Genomic DNA, 11,786 nt, shown 5'->3' on the forward strand with positions numbered 1-11,786 from the left:
GGAGGGTAACAAGGGAGCCGTCTGAGCACTAGTGACTGGGTTTTACCCTTTTCTCCTGCTCTTCTGGCCTGCTACTCTGTGCTACGCCCGTGCTTACCTTGCTCCCGGAGACCCGGTCCCTCTCCTCTGCAGTGATCGACTCCCCCCTACAAACATCAAATTAGGAATCTCTGAGCACAATATTATCCTTTTTACTAAACAATAAATATATAGATACAGATGTTGTTGTTATGTGCCATCAAGTGGACCTGACTCGTAGCAACCCCTGCTTGGGTTTCCGAGGCAGTATCACTACGGAAGTAGATTGCCCCATCTTCCTTCTGAGGAGTGGCTGCTGGGTTTGAACTGCCAGCATTCTGGTTAGCAGTCAAGTGCCTTAGGCACTACACTACCAGAGCTCCCATAGATACAGATAGGGATAGCTATATAACATATGACTACACATCTATATAAGGAACTCTGCTGGTGTAATGCCTAAGGCATTTGACTGCTAATCAGAAGGTTGGTGGTTTAAAACCCACCACCAGCCACTCCATGGAAGGAAGATTGGACAATCTACTTCCACAAGGATTTACTGCCTCAGAAACCCAAAGGGGTTGCTGTGACTCAGAATCGACTTGATGGCAGTGAGCTTTTTTTTTTTTTTTTCTGGTATACATCTATGTTTCTCTGTAGCTACCTATATCTAACCAAAACCTGTTGCCATCAAGTTGATTCCAACTCATAGTGACCAGAGGGACAGAGTAGAACTGACCCATCCACTTATCTCTATGTGATTTTTTAAGTCAATGTTTTATAACATTGATTATTTTTATACACCAGTGATAAAAAGAAAAGTTTCTATTGGGTAGAATAAAAAGGATTAATGCTATCAGTAAGTCAGTGCAACTTATGTGAGTCAAGGTATACAACTTTATTCTGTTGACACTGGGAAAAAAAAAAAAAAACTTTAATAAATGCCAGTTTCCTAGATGAAAAGAATAAAATTCTTTAACAAAATTCCAATCAGAATTCTCAAAAAGTGTCCTATGTGTGTTTTTTCTTTTTGATATTTTTTGTTTTTTAACCTAAAGGAACAATACCAATTTTCATTTGAAGAAAAACTTACAGTAATGATCAGGGAAGAAATGAAAATGCACAACAATGACTATATTTACATAGGTGCTATTACTAAAATTCAGGTGTGACTCGATGGTACATAACAACAACAACAACAACATTACTAAAATACTAAAGGATTGGTCCTGGTGCAGCAGAAATTCAAGTCTAGGAAGCAGAGACAGTAAGAACTTAGTATGTATCAGAGCTGGCATTTGATGCAGTGGGAAAGAGAAGAGTCAATAACCTGGGGTGATGAGTTAGGTGCTGGGACAAAGTCAAGTCATATCCATGGCTAGGAATCACAGAGTGGTACAAATACATTAACTGTGCTTAACTGCTAACCAAAAGTTTGGAGGTTCAAGGCTGGAGAGTGGTCCACTCAGAGGCACCTAGGAAGAAAAGTCAATCTATCTACTTCCCAAATACCAGCCATTGAAAACTTGATGGAACATTGTTATACTCTGACACACATGAAGTCACAAAAAGTCAGAATTGACTCCAAGGACACTGGAGGCTATGACTACATTATAATAACTAAGTTTCACAAGGATTCAAGCTATAATCATTTAAAAGGAAATTTCTAAATTCTTAAAAGAAATGCTTTTAAATTATAAAACTCCTCAGTTACTTTCCAAGGAAATGTTCATACTTCATTCCTACTCCTTGCCTGGGACTAGGACCCTGACCTCAACCCTTGCCCCAGAGTCCAGCCTGGGGGTTGGTCCTGTGTACCACAGGTCTGGGCTGGTGTGTGGGGAACGGATTAGAGAGAGGTGTGGGTAGGGCCCACTGGGTGATGACAAGCTCTGCTCATGGCGCAGGGACTCTTGGGTTTTGGAGAGACCCCTGCAGACCCAGGGCTGTGTGGGAATCACCTGGCAGGGGTTGTGGGGGAAGAGAGTGAAAGGCATGAACTGAGTTTTCTACTTCACTGAATTCTAGATGGTTTCATGGATTCTTCTTAATGGATTTGAATTTCCGTCTTTGCAAAAATGGACCCTACCATGTCATACCATTTGTGAGAGAACAATTAAAATACAACACAATGCACTGCCGTTGAGTCGTATTCGACTCATAGCGACCCCCTGTTGGGTTTCCATGGCAGTATCACTATGGAAGTAGATTGCCCAACCTTCCTTTTGAGAAGTGGTCGGTGGGTTTGAACCACCAGACTTCTAGTTAGCAGTCAAGTGCCTTAGGAACTACCAGAGCTCCTTTGGGAGTGAAAAAAGCAAAACGTATTCTTCCTTCAAATAGTTAGATACATAATAAATTATCAAGTAGCCTTCTTTTTGATTAAATGCAATTTCCTACATAAAAATCTCTGAAGCTCTAACACCAAAGCTAAAGTGACACAATATAATACACTGCCATCCCACACCTTTGTTTGGATAGTCATTCTCATCAAGCACACTTAGTAAAGTCAATGACAAGATTTGCAACTTGTTTTTTCATCCTGTTGGATTCTGTGCTGAGTATGACTATTAAATAACACTATTGTTCCTTGAACACTTGATACAGTTTCTTTTTCTTCATTTTATATAATGTAAGGGAGCTCTGGTAGCATAGTGGCTAAGGCACTTGACTGCTAACCAGAAGGCTGGAGGTTCAAACCCACCAGCCACTCCTCAAAGGAAGGTTGGGCAATTCTACTTCCGTAGTGATACTGCCTCGGAAACCCAAGGAGGGGTCGCTAGGAGTCGGGGCCGACTTGACAGCAAATAACAACAACAACAACATATAATGTAATCTTTCTTAAAAATTAAAAAAAACAAACATTGAAATGAGCTCAGATTTATAGAAAGTTGCAAAGATTGTACATTGAGTTCTGTATAGCCTTCATCCACATTCCTCTAATGTTAACATATTAAATAATCATGGTATATTTATCAAAGCTAATAAATTAATATCAATAGGCTATTATTACCTTAATTAGAGACTTTATTTCTATTTCCCAGTTTTTCCACTAATATTCCTTAACTGTTCCAGGCTCCAATTCAGTACACCAAGTGCATTTTGTTATCATGTGTCCTTAGTTTCCTCCAATCTATGAGGGTTTTTTTTTTTTTTTTCCTGTCTTTCCTTTTTAATTCATGAAATTAACAATTTTGAATACTGGTCAGATACTTTGTAGTATGTTCCTCAATTTGAGTATGTATGGCATTTCCCATTATTTGACTGAGGTTATGGATTTTGGGGGAAGAATATCACACAACTGATGTGCCTTTCCAGTGCATGATGTCAAAATAAATTATTCCTGGTGATGTTAACCTTGGTCACTTGGTTAAAGTGGTGTCTGCCAGGTTTTCCACAGTAAAAGGACTATTTTTGCCTTTTTACACTATCATTTGTTAGAAACAAGTCACGCTGGGATAAGAAAGGGAGCAGTTAAGATCCATGTCCAAGAGGGAGGTATATCAAAGAATTTTTAGACATATATTAAAACCACCACACCCCATCTAGGCAGAGGAGCGTGCACACATGACCATGTACATAGTTAGCAGACAATGTTTCTACATGCTTATTTGTATGTGTTGTAAGAATGTCCAGGTATATAGTAGAGCTGACAAGGGGCAATGCCAGCTACCCTGAGGGAGTGAGTAGTTGGACCTGTGGGCTCAGGACCATGGTTGCCAGAGACATCAAGCTCAACTGGCATAAAACACTCTACAAAAACACTGTTCTACACCCTACACTGATGAGTAGCAACTGGAGTCTTAAAAGCTTGCAAGGGACCATCTAGATGCATCGATGGGTCTCTCCTCATCCAGAGAAAAGAAGAATGAAGAAAGCCAAAGACGCACAGAAAAAACTAGGCCATGCGATCCTCAGGCTGTATGACCAGGAGACCAGAACTAGATGGTGTCCAACTACCACTGTCAACCACTTGGAGGGGGATGCAGGAGATCCTGGATAGAGTGGGAGAACAATGTTGAACAAAACTCAAAATCATAAAAAAAATGACCAGGTTTGCTGGTCTGACAGAGCCTGGTGAGACCTCTGAGACTATGGCCTCTAGTTACCCTTCAGGTCTGGAACTGAACTCACTCCTGTGGCTTCCAGCCCAACAATATACAGGCATATGGGGTGAACATTTACATCAGGTAGATACACTACATGAAGAGATCAATCATGGGCGAACAGAAGGGCAGTGTTTACACAGGTAGTTAAAAAATACATGTTTAAAAAAAAAACAAAAAAACCACAACACCACCATCACCAGTGAACACTGCATTGGTCCATATAAAAAGCTCCTGTTTCTCCTTAAAGTTTCACTCACAAATTTTAGCATTCCTCAGGGATGCTAAAATTACCTGCATCAATTATAACTGTAATTATCTAATGGTGATTTTCAATTTCACTCATTTGTCTGACAAAGTATAAAACAGCCTCAACCATTCAAGACCTGGACTAACAGTTGGTGGTAAGTCTTGGTGTTGTTTAAAGACTGTCCTGGTACTCACAGGTAGACCATAGTGTTTTCCTTTTGAGCATTAACAATCTCACAGAACACAAATCAAACAAGGTCACTCTATGATCATCAAGTCAGACAAACAACATGACTTCATAATTTTGTCTAAGCATAGAAAAAAAGGTCACTGTGCCAAAATAAAAAAAATGACAAACATTTCCTTCTTGGCCGGTATGTATAATTGCTACTTATTTACAACACTCAACCCAGAGCAAACCCCACTTCCTTGGAAATCAAAGTCCAAAACCAAATCCATTGCCATTGAGTCAATTCTGTCATATTGACCCTACAAGACAGTAAAACTGCCTCACAGGGGTTCCAAGACTGTATATCTTTATGGGAGAAGATTGCCATATCTGTCTCCTGTGGAGTGGGTGGTAGGTTCCAACCACCAACGAGCACTTTAACCACTGTGACTCTAGAACCTAACCAAAGCCCAAGTCCCACCCACAGGTCCTTTCTAACACCCTCTTACTAAGAGGTTCCCCTACTGCTTTACTTTCCTAGGGCTCCTGTAATGGGAATATCACAAGTGGGTGGCTTTAAAGAAATGTATTTTCTCACAGATCAGAAGATGAGAAGTCTAAATCAGGGTCTAGGCCGTGCCAGTTTCTTCATTAGTAGCCCTGGGCCTTCCTTGGTTCCTGGTGATCCTCACATGGCATATGTCTCTCCTAGTATGTGCATACTTTGTGTCTAATCTGCTTTCTATAACTCAGAAGGTTTAGGATACACTCTACATTGATATGTCCTCATTAACATAACAAAGAAACCCCTATTTCTAAATAGGATTACATCCTCAGGTTTAGGGGATTCAAATAGATTTCTCTGGGGCACAATTCAATCCATAACACTTACAATGTGTGGGCTTACACACTGCAATGAGTATTAAAATCCACTTCATTCAATTACAGGTGTGTTGAACTAGAGGGATATTCTGGCTGAAATGCATTGACACCTTCTTAATTGAAATTGTTCGGTAAGGAAGATTTGTCCTTTTTTCCTCATTTAATCATATATTTTTACCAGTATGGATATATGCAGATTTATTTATTCTTTGTGTTATAATGCATTACTATCATTATTTATGTTGCTAAATTGTTCCAGCTTTGGCCATTGGGAGCTCTTTCAGGCTGTCTCGATGTCCTTTTTTTTATTGCTGGCTTGATGTTCTTTGGATATATTTCATTTGTTGATTTTTTTTTAAACTTCCTTACTTTCTGGAAGTACAAGATGCTCTAGGCTAATCTTGTATTCTTCCTGTTCCGTCTATGAAATCAGTAATTTTTCCAAGGAACTCTTGTTCCCTTTATTTAAAAATATTCAGAAACTAGGTGTGAGGTGTTCTCATTGCTATAGGAGAATCACTGCTTCCAGGTACTCTCAGCAGACAGAACTAGAGAATATATGTATACATATGTATATATTTATCTACACTTACTTGTGTACCTCTATCTAATACTAAAATAAACATAAGTGCATACTTGTGCTTCTAATCTAGCATCTAATGGTCCATTTTAGTATTCTTCCTCTTGTTTATTTGTAACTTGTTCTGACAGAGAAAGCTGATTCTCATTATCTATACATGTATGTATTTAACATATGTATTTACTTACTAGTTCAACCCTCATATAAGTGTAGTTCCAGAACTGCTAAATTGTACCCCTATGAGAAAAAAAAAAAAAAATTCACCGAGTACAATGTCAAAACACAGTTCTTTTTGTCTTTGGCCATATAGTATCTAGACACAACATTATTATTTCTAGAGTTATGTATGTCAAACACTTTCTTCCCCACCATTTCCAGTGAAAGGGGTCACCATGAGTTGGAAACGACTCGACAGCACTTAACAACAACAACAACAACAATTTCCAGTGAGGTCATGTCATATATTTATAATATAGTTAGATAAATTTATAATAGTCTGCATTCTATCCTTAGGTCTCTTAACATCCAGGTTGCTTTTTTAAAATTTGCATACACATTAATCACTCTTAGTGGTGTACAGTTCTAGGGGTTCTCAGAAATGCATAGTCATGTATCCAGCACCACAATACAATACAGAATAGTGCCATCTTCCTAAAAATCCCCTTGTGTGACAGCTTCAATTGCCCATACTGCCAAGCTCTGGCAAGCACTGATCTTATTTTCCATCTCTACAGTTTCCGCTTTAACAGAATGTGAATGAAATCATTCAAAGTGTAGTCTGCGGGGTCTGACTTCTATCACTTAGCAAATTCCATTTGAAATCCATCTATAAAGTGTTCATTTATTTTTAATGCTAAACAGTATTTCATTGTATGGATGCTCCACAGTTTATTGAACAAATTGTGGAAAGACACCTTGCGCAGTCAATTTTTTGACAATTATGAATGGAGTCACTATAAAGTTATTTGCATACCAAAAAAAAAATCAAATCAAACTCACCGCTGTCAAGTCAATTCTGACTCATAGCGACCCCTCCTTGGGCTTCTGAGGCGGTATCTCTATGGAAGTAGATGGCCCAGTCTTCCTTCGGAGGAATGGCTGGTGGGTTTGAACCATCAGCCTTCTGGGTAGCAATCAAATGCCTTAGGCATAGGGTGCTTTTTTCTTTGAAAAAAAGTTCCCAATTCTCTTGAATATATATCATAAGAGGGGAATTATGATGTATTGTTAAGTGTATTTTAATTTTGTAAGAAACCACTGGACTGTTTTTTCAAAGTTACTGTATTGTTTTGCATTCCTACAAGCAGTGGGTTAGTTTCTTTTGCTCCATGTGCTTGCTAGCACTTTTCTTTTTTTTTTAATTAGCTCTTCTAATAGGTATGTAGCATTATCTCGTTATTACTTTAATACACACTTACTTAGTGACCACTTATGTTACACATCTTTTTCATCTGCCATCTGTGTATCTTTTCTAGTGAAGTACCTGTTCAGATCCTTTACCCATTTAAACAAGTTAGTTACCATTTTCTAATAGCTGAGTTTTAAGGGTTATTTACATATTATAGCTATAAGTCCTGTGTCGTATGTGTGATTTTCAAATATTTTCTCTCCAGTCTTTGGCTTGTATTTTAATTGTCTTAGCAGTCATGTCTACAACACAGCAAAAACCTTTTTAATATCAATACACTTGATTGAGCAATATTTTCTTTTACAGATCATACAATGGTGGCATATCTACAAACTTACTGCCAAACCCAAGGTTACTTAGATTTTCTCCTATATTTTCTTTTGGAAGTTTTATACTTTTAAATATTATATTTCACTTTTTCCCATTTTGAGTTAGTTTTTGTCTGAAGGGAAAGATATGTGTCAAGGTTCTTTTTTTTTTTTTTTTTTGCATACAGACATCCAATTGTTCCAGCACCATTCATTGATAAAACTATATTTTTCTTTGAATTTCCTTATGATATATTTCTACTCTTCTGTACATACTGTTTGGATTAGCTGTATAGTAAGTCTCAAAATCTCATAAAGTGAGTCTTCCAGTTTTTTTTTTTTTTTTCAGAACAGTTTTGGCTATTCAGGTTCCTTTGCATTCCTGTGTAAATTTTAGAATCAGCTGCTCAATATCTACAAAAAAAGACTGCTGAGATTTGTAACGGGATTGCATTGAGTCTATACTTAAAATGGGAAAAAAGTGACACCTTAACAGCATTGAGTCTTTCAATTCATGAAAATGGTATTTTCTCCACTTATTTAGATCTTACTGATTTCTTTCATTTCTGTGTTTTGTAGGTTTCAGCATACAGATCCTGTACATAATCTGACAGATTTATACATAGGCCATACTTCCTTCCCTCCGTTACTCCTTTCTTCCTCCCTTTCTTCCTTGTGCTATTGTGAATAGATTTTCTTTTAATGTCGAATTCTAGTTGCTCATTGCTGGTATACAACAACAGCATCGACTTTCATATATTGACTCCCCCCTGCCCCATGAATTTGCTAAACTTATTTTAGTTAAAGCATTTGAAAAAAAAAGGGATATTTTACATAGACAATTTTATCATCTGCAAATAGAGACCATTTTATTTTTTCCTTCTCAAACTTCTTTCATTTTCTGCCCTTGCCTTACTTCACTGGCTAGGACCTCCAGAATGATGTTGAATATGAATACATTATTGCCTTGTCCCCAATTTTATAAAGCATTCAGCATCTCACTTTCGAGTATTATGTTAGCTATAAGCTTTTGCAAATATACTACATGAGGTAAAGAAATTCCTTTCCTCATCTGCTTACAGTTTTTGTTATGAATTGATGTTAAATAGTGTCAAATACTTTATCTGCATCTGTTCATATGATCACATTGTTATTATTATGTTTGTCAATATTATGAATTACATTGATTGTTTTCCATAAAATGCACCATTATTACACTTTTAAAGTATACAATTCAGTGATTTTAATGACATTGACCATGTTGTGCAATCATTATCACATCTATCTCCAAATGCTGCTGTTTAGATTATGCAATTTCTTTCTTTCTTTTCTTTTTTAAACACTTTATTCTAGTAACTGTCTGAGTCAATATTGTTCTGTTTCATAAAATATTTGGTATTTCACATGAAAGAAGGATTTTGATTTTCTAATGATGGCAAATAACAACAACAATCTTTAGACAAAGTCTATTACTTGCATTTCTTAAATTGATAGATTCATCCTTTAGAACAAGAATTGAAAGCTAATAAAGTTTGATGATTTGTTGAAAACTTTATGCATTCAAAACTCAAAAATCAGATTCAGTGGTATACCTTTTTATTTGTTTTGATTAATAGCTTTCTATATATGTCCAAATGTTGGATTTCACCACTGATATTTACCTAATAATGAAAAATAATTGTGGATAAAAGTTGGAGTCATTCAAGGTGCTGTCAGGGATTTCTGCTGTATGATTTCTAATGTACACTGAATTCTGATGTCTCACAGAATTCATATTCAGAGGTTTTATTAACTGAGGGATGATGAATATATATCAGTATCAAGTACACCCATAAACTTACATATAACAAAAATGTTTCCTGGTCTTGTGCCCTTCTCACAATCATTGCTATGTTTTAGCCACTATGTCAGTCCATCTTACTGAAGGCCTTTTTTGTTGGCCCTCTACTTTACCAGGCATGATGCCCTTCTCCAGTTGATACCTCCTGATGACATGTTCAAAGTAACAGACAAACTCTCACCATACTAACATTGAAGGAGCATTCTACCTGTACTTCATTCAAGACAGATTTGTTCATTCTTCTGGTAGTCTATTTGTTGTTGTTAGGTGCCATCAAGTTGGCTCCAACTCGTAGCAACCCATGCACAACAGAAAAAAACACTGCCTGGTCCTGTGCCAGCCTTACAATATTTGTGGACTTGAGCCCAACTTTGCAGCCACTGTGTCAATCCATCACATTGAGGATCTTCCCCTTTTTTGTTGAACCTCCACGCTACCAAGAATGGTATCCTTTTCTAGGGAATATTCCTTTCTGACAACATGACCAAAGTAAGTGAGACAAAGTCTGGCCATTCTTACTTCCAAGGAGCATTCCGGCTGCACTTCCTCCAAGACAGATTTGTTAGTTCTTTTGGCAGCCTGTGGTGGTTTCAGTAGCCTTCCTCAACACCACAGCTCAAAAGCATCAACTCTTCTTCGGTCTTCCTTATTCATTGTCCAGTTCTCAAATGCATGTGAGGTGATTGGAAACACCATGGCTTAGGTTAGGAGCACCTTAGTCTTCAGAGAGACATTTTTGCTCTTCAGTACTTCAAAGAAGTCTTTTGCAGCAGATTTTCCCAGCACAATAAGTCATCTGATGTCTTGACTGTTGCTTCTATTGGTGTTGATTGTGGAACCAAGTAATATGAAATCTTTAACAACTTCAATCTTTTCTTCATTTATTGTGATTTATCAAGATTTATCCTGAAATACAATGTTGTCAGTGATAGGATAATATCCATATGCCTATAAGGAGGACCAGTTAATACTACTATTATTCAAATTTACACACCAACCATCAAAGCCAACGATGAGGAAATTAAAGATTTTTACCAACTTCTGCAGTCTGAAATTGACCAAATATGCAATCAAGATATGTTGATTATCACTAGTGATTGGAATGCAAAAGTTGGAAACAAAGACGAATCACCAGTAGCTGGAAAATATGGCCATGGTGATAGAAATAACACTGGAGATGGCATAACAGAATTTTGCAATACCTGTAACTTATTCATTGCAAATACCTTTTTTCAACAACACAAATAGCAGCTATACACGTGGTAGGAGATCTGGTGGCGTACTGCTAACCAGAAGGCTGGCAGTTCAAACCCACCAGCCACTCCTCAGAAGATTGGGCAATCTACTTTTGTAGAGATACTATCTTGAAAACCCAAGGATGGGTCACTATGAGTCAAATCGACTCCAAAGCAGTGAGTTTACTTTGTTTTTTTATACACATGGTAGTCTATAGTATATTCAATATTCTTCACCAATACCACAATTCAATTGTATCAATTCTTCTTTTAGTCTTCCTTTGTTATTGTCTAGCTTTTACATCCATATTAAGCAACTGAAAAGACTATAGTTTGGGTAAGATGCACCTTAGTTATCAAAGTGACATTTTTGCTTTTTAAAATTTTAAAGAGGTCTTCTGCTGAATATATGCCCAGTGCAATACATTGTTGGATTTCTTGACTGCTGCTTCCATAGGAATTGATTGTTGATCCAAGTAGAATGAAATACTTGACAACTTCAATTTCTTCACTGTTTATTATGATTTTGTTTATAGGCTAGTTATTAGGATTTTCATTTTTTTTTTTTTTTTTTATGTTCAGATGTAATCCACATTGAAAGCTGTAGTCTTTTACCTTCACCAGTAAGTGCTTTAAGTGGTCTTCATTTTTGGCCTCTATGTATTTTCTGTTGTACTGAGAAAGTTGGCTTTTGGCTAAAGAATAACCAGCAACCACTTGTCATGGTGGCGATTTTGACTTATGCTGACCCCATTAGTGTCAAAGAAGAACTGTGCTCCATAGAGTTTTCCTTGGTTGATTTTTCAGAAGTAGATCCCCACGCACTATTTTCAAGTTGCCTCTGGGTGGACTTAAAACTCAAACCTTTCTTTCATTATTATTTTTTTTTATTAGGATTTTGGTGAAGATTTACAGAGTAAATTCACTTTTCATACAGCAGTTCACATACTTTGTCTCATGTCATTGACCAAAATTTACAATGCAGCAGCTCCCC

Source organism: Orycteropus afer, unplaced genomic scaffold (assembly GCF_000298275.1).
Source record: "Orycteropus afer afer isolate SDZICR_OR568_19922 unplaced genomic scaffold, OryAfe1.0 scaffold00005, whole genome shotgun sequence".
Classification (NCBI taxonomy): domain Eukaryota; kingdom Metazoa; phylum Chordata; class Mammalia; order Tubulidentata; family Orycteropodidae; genus Orycteropus; species Orycteropus afer.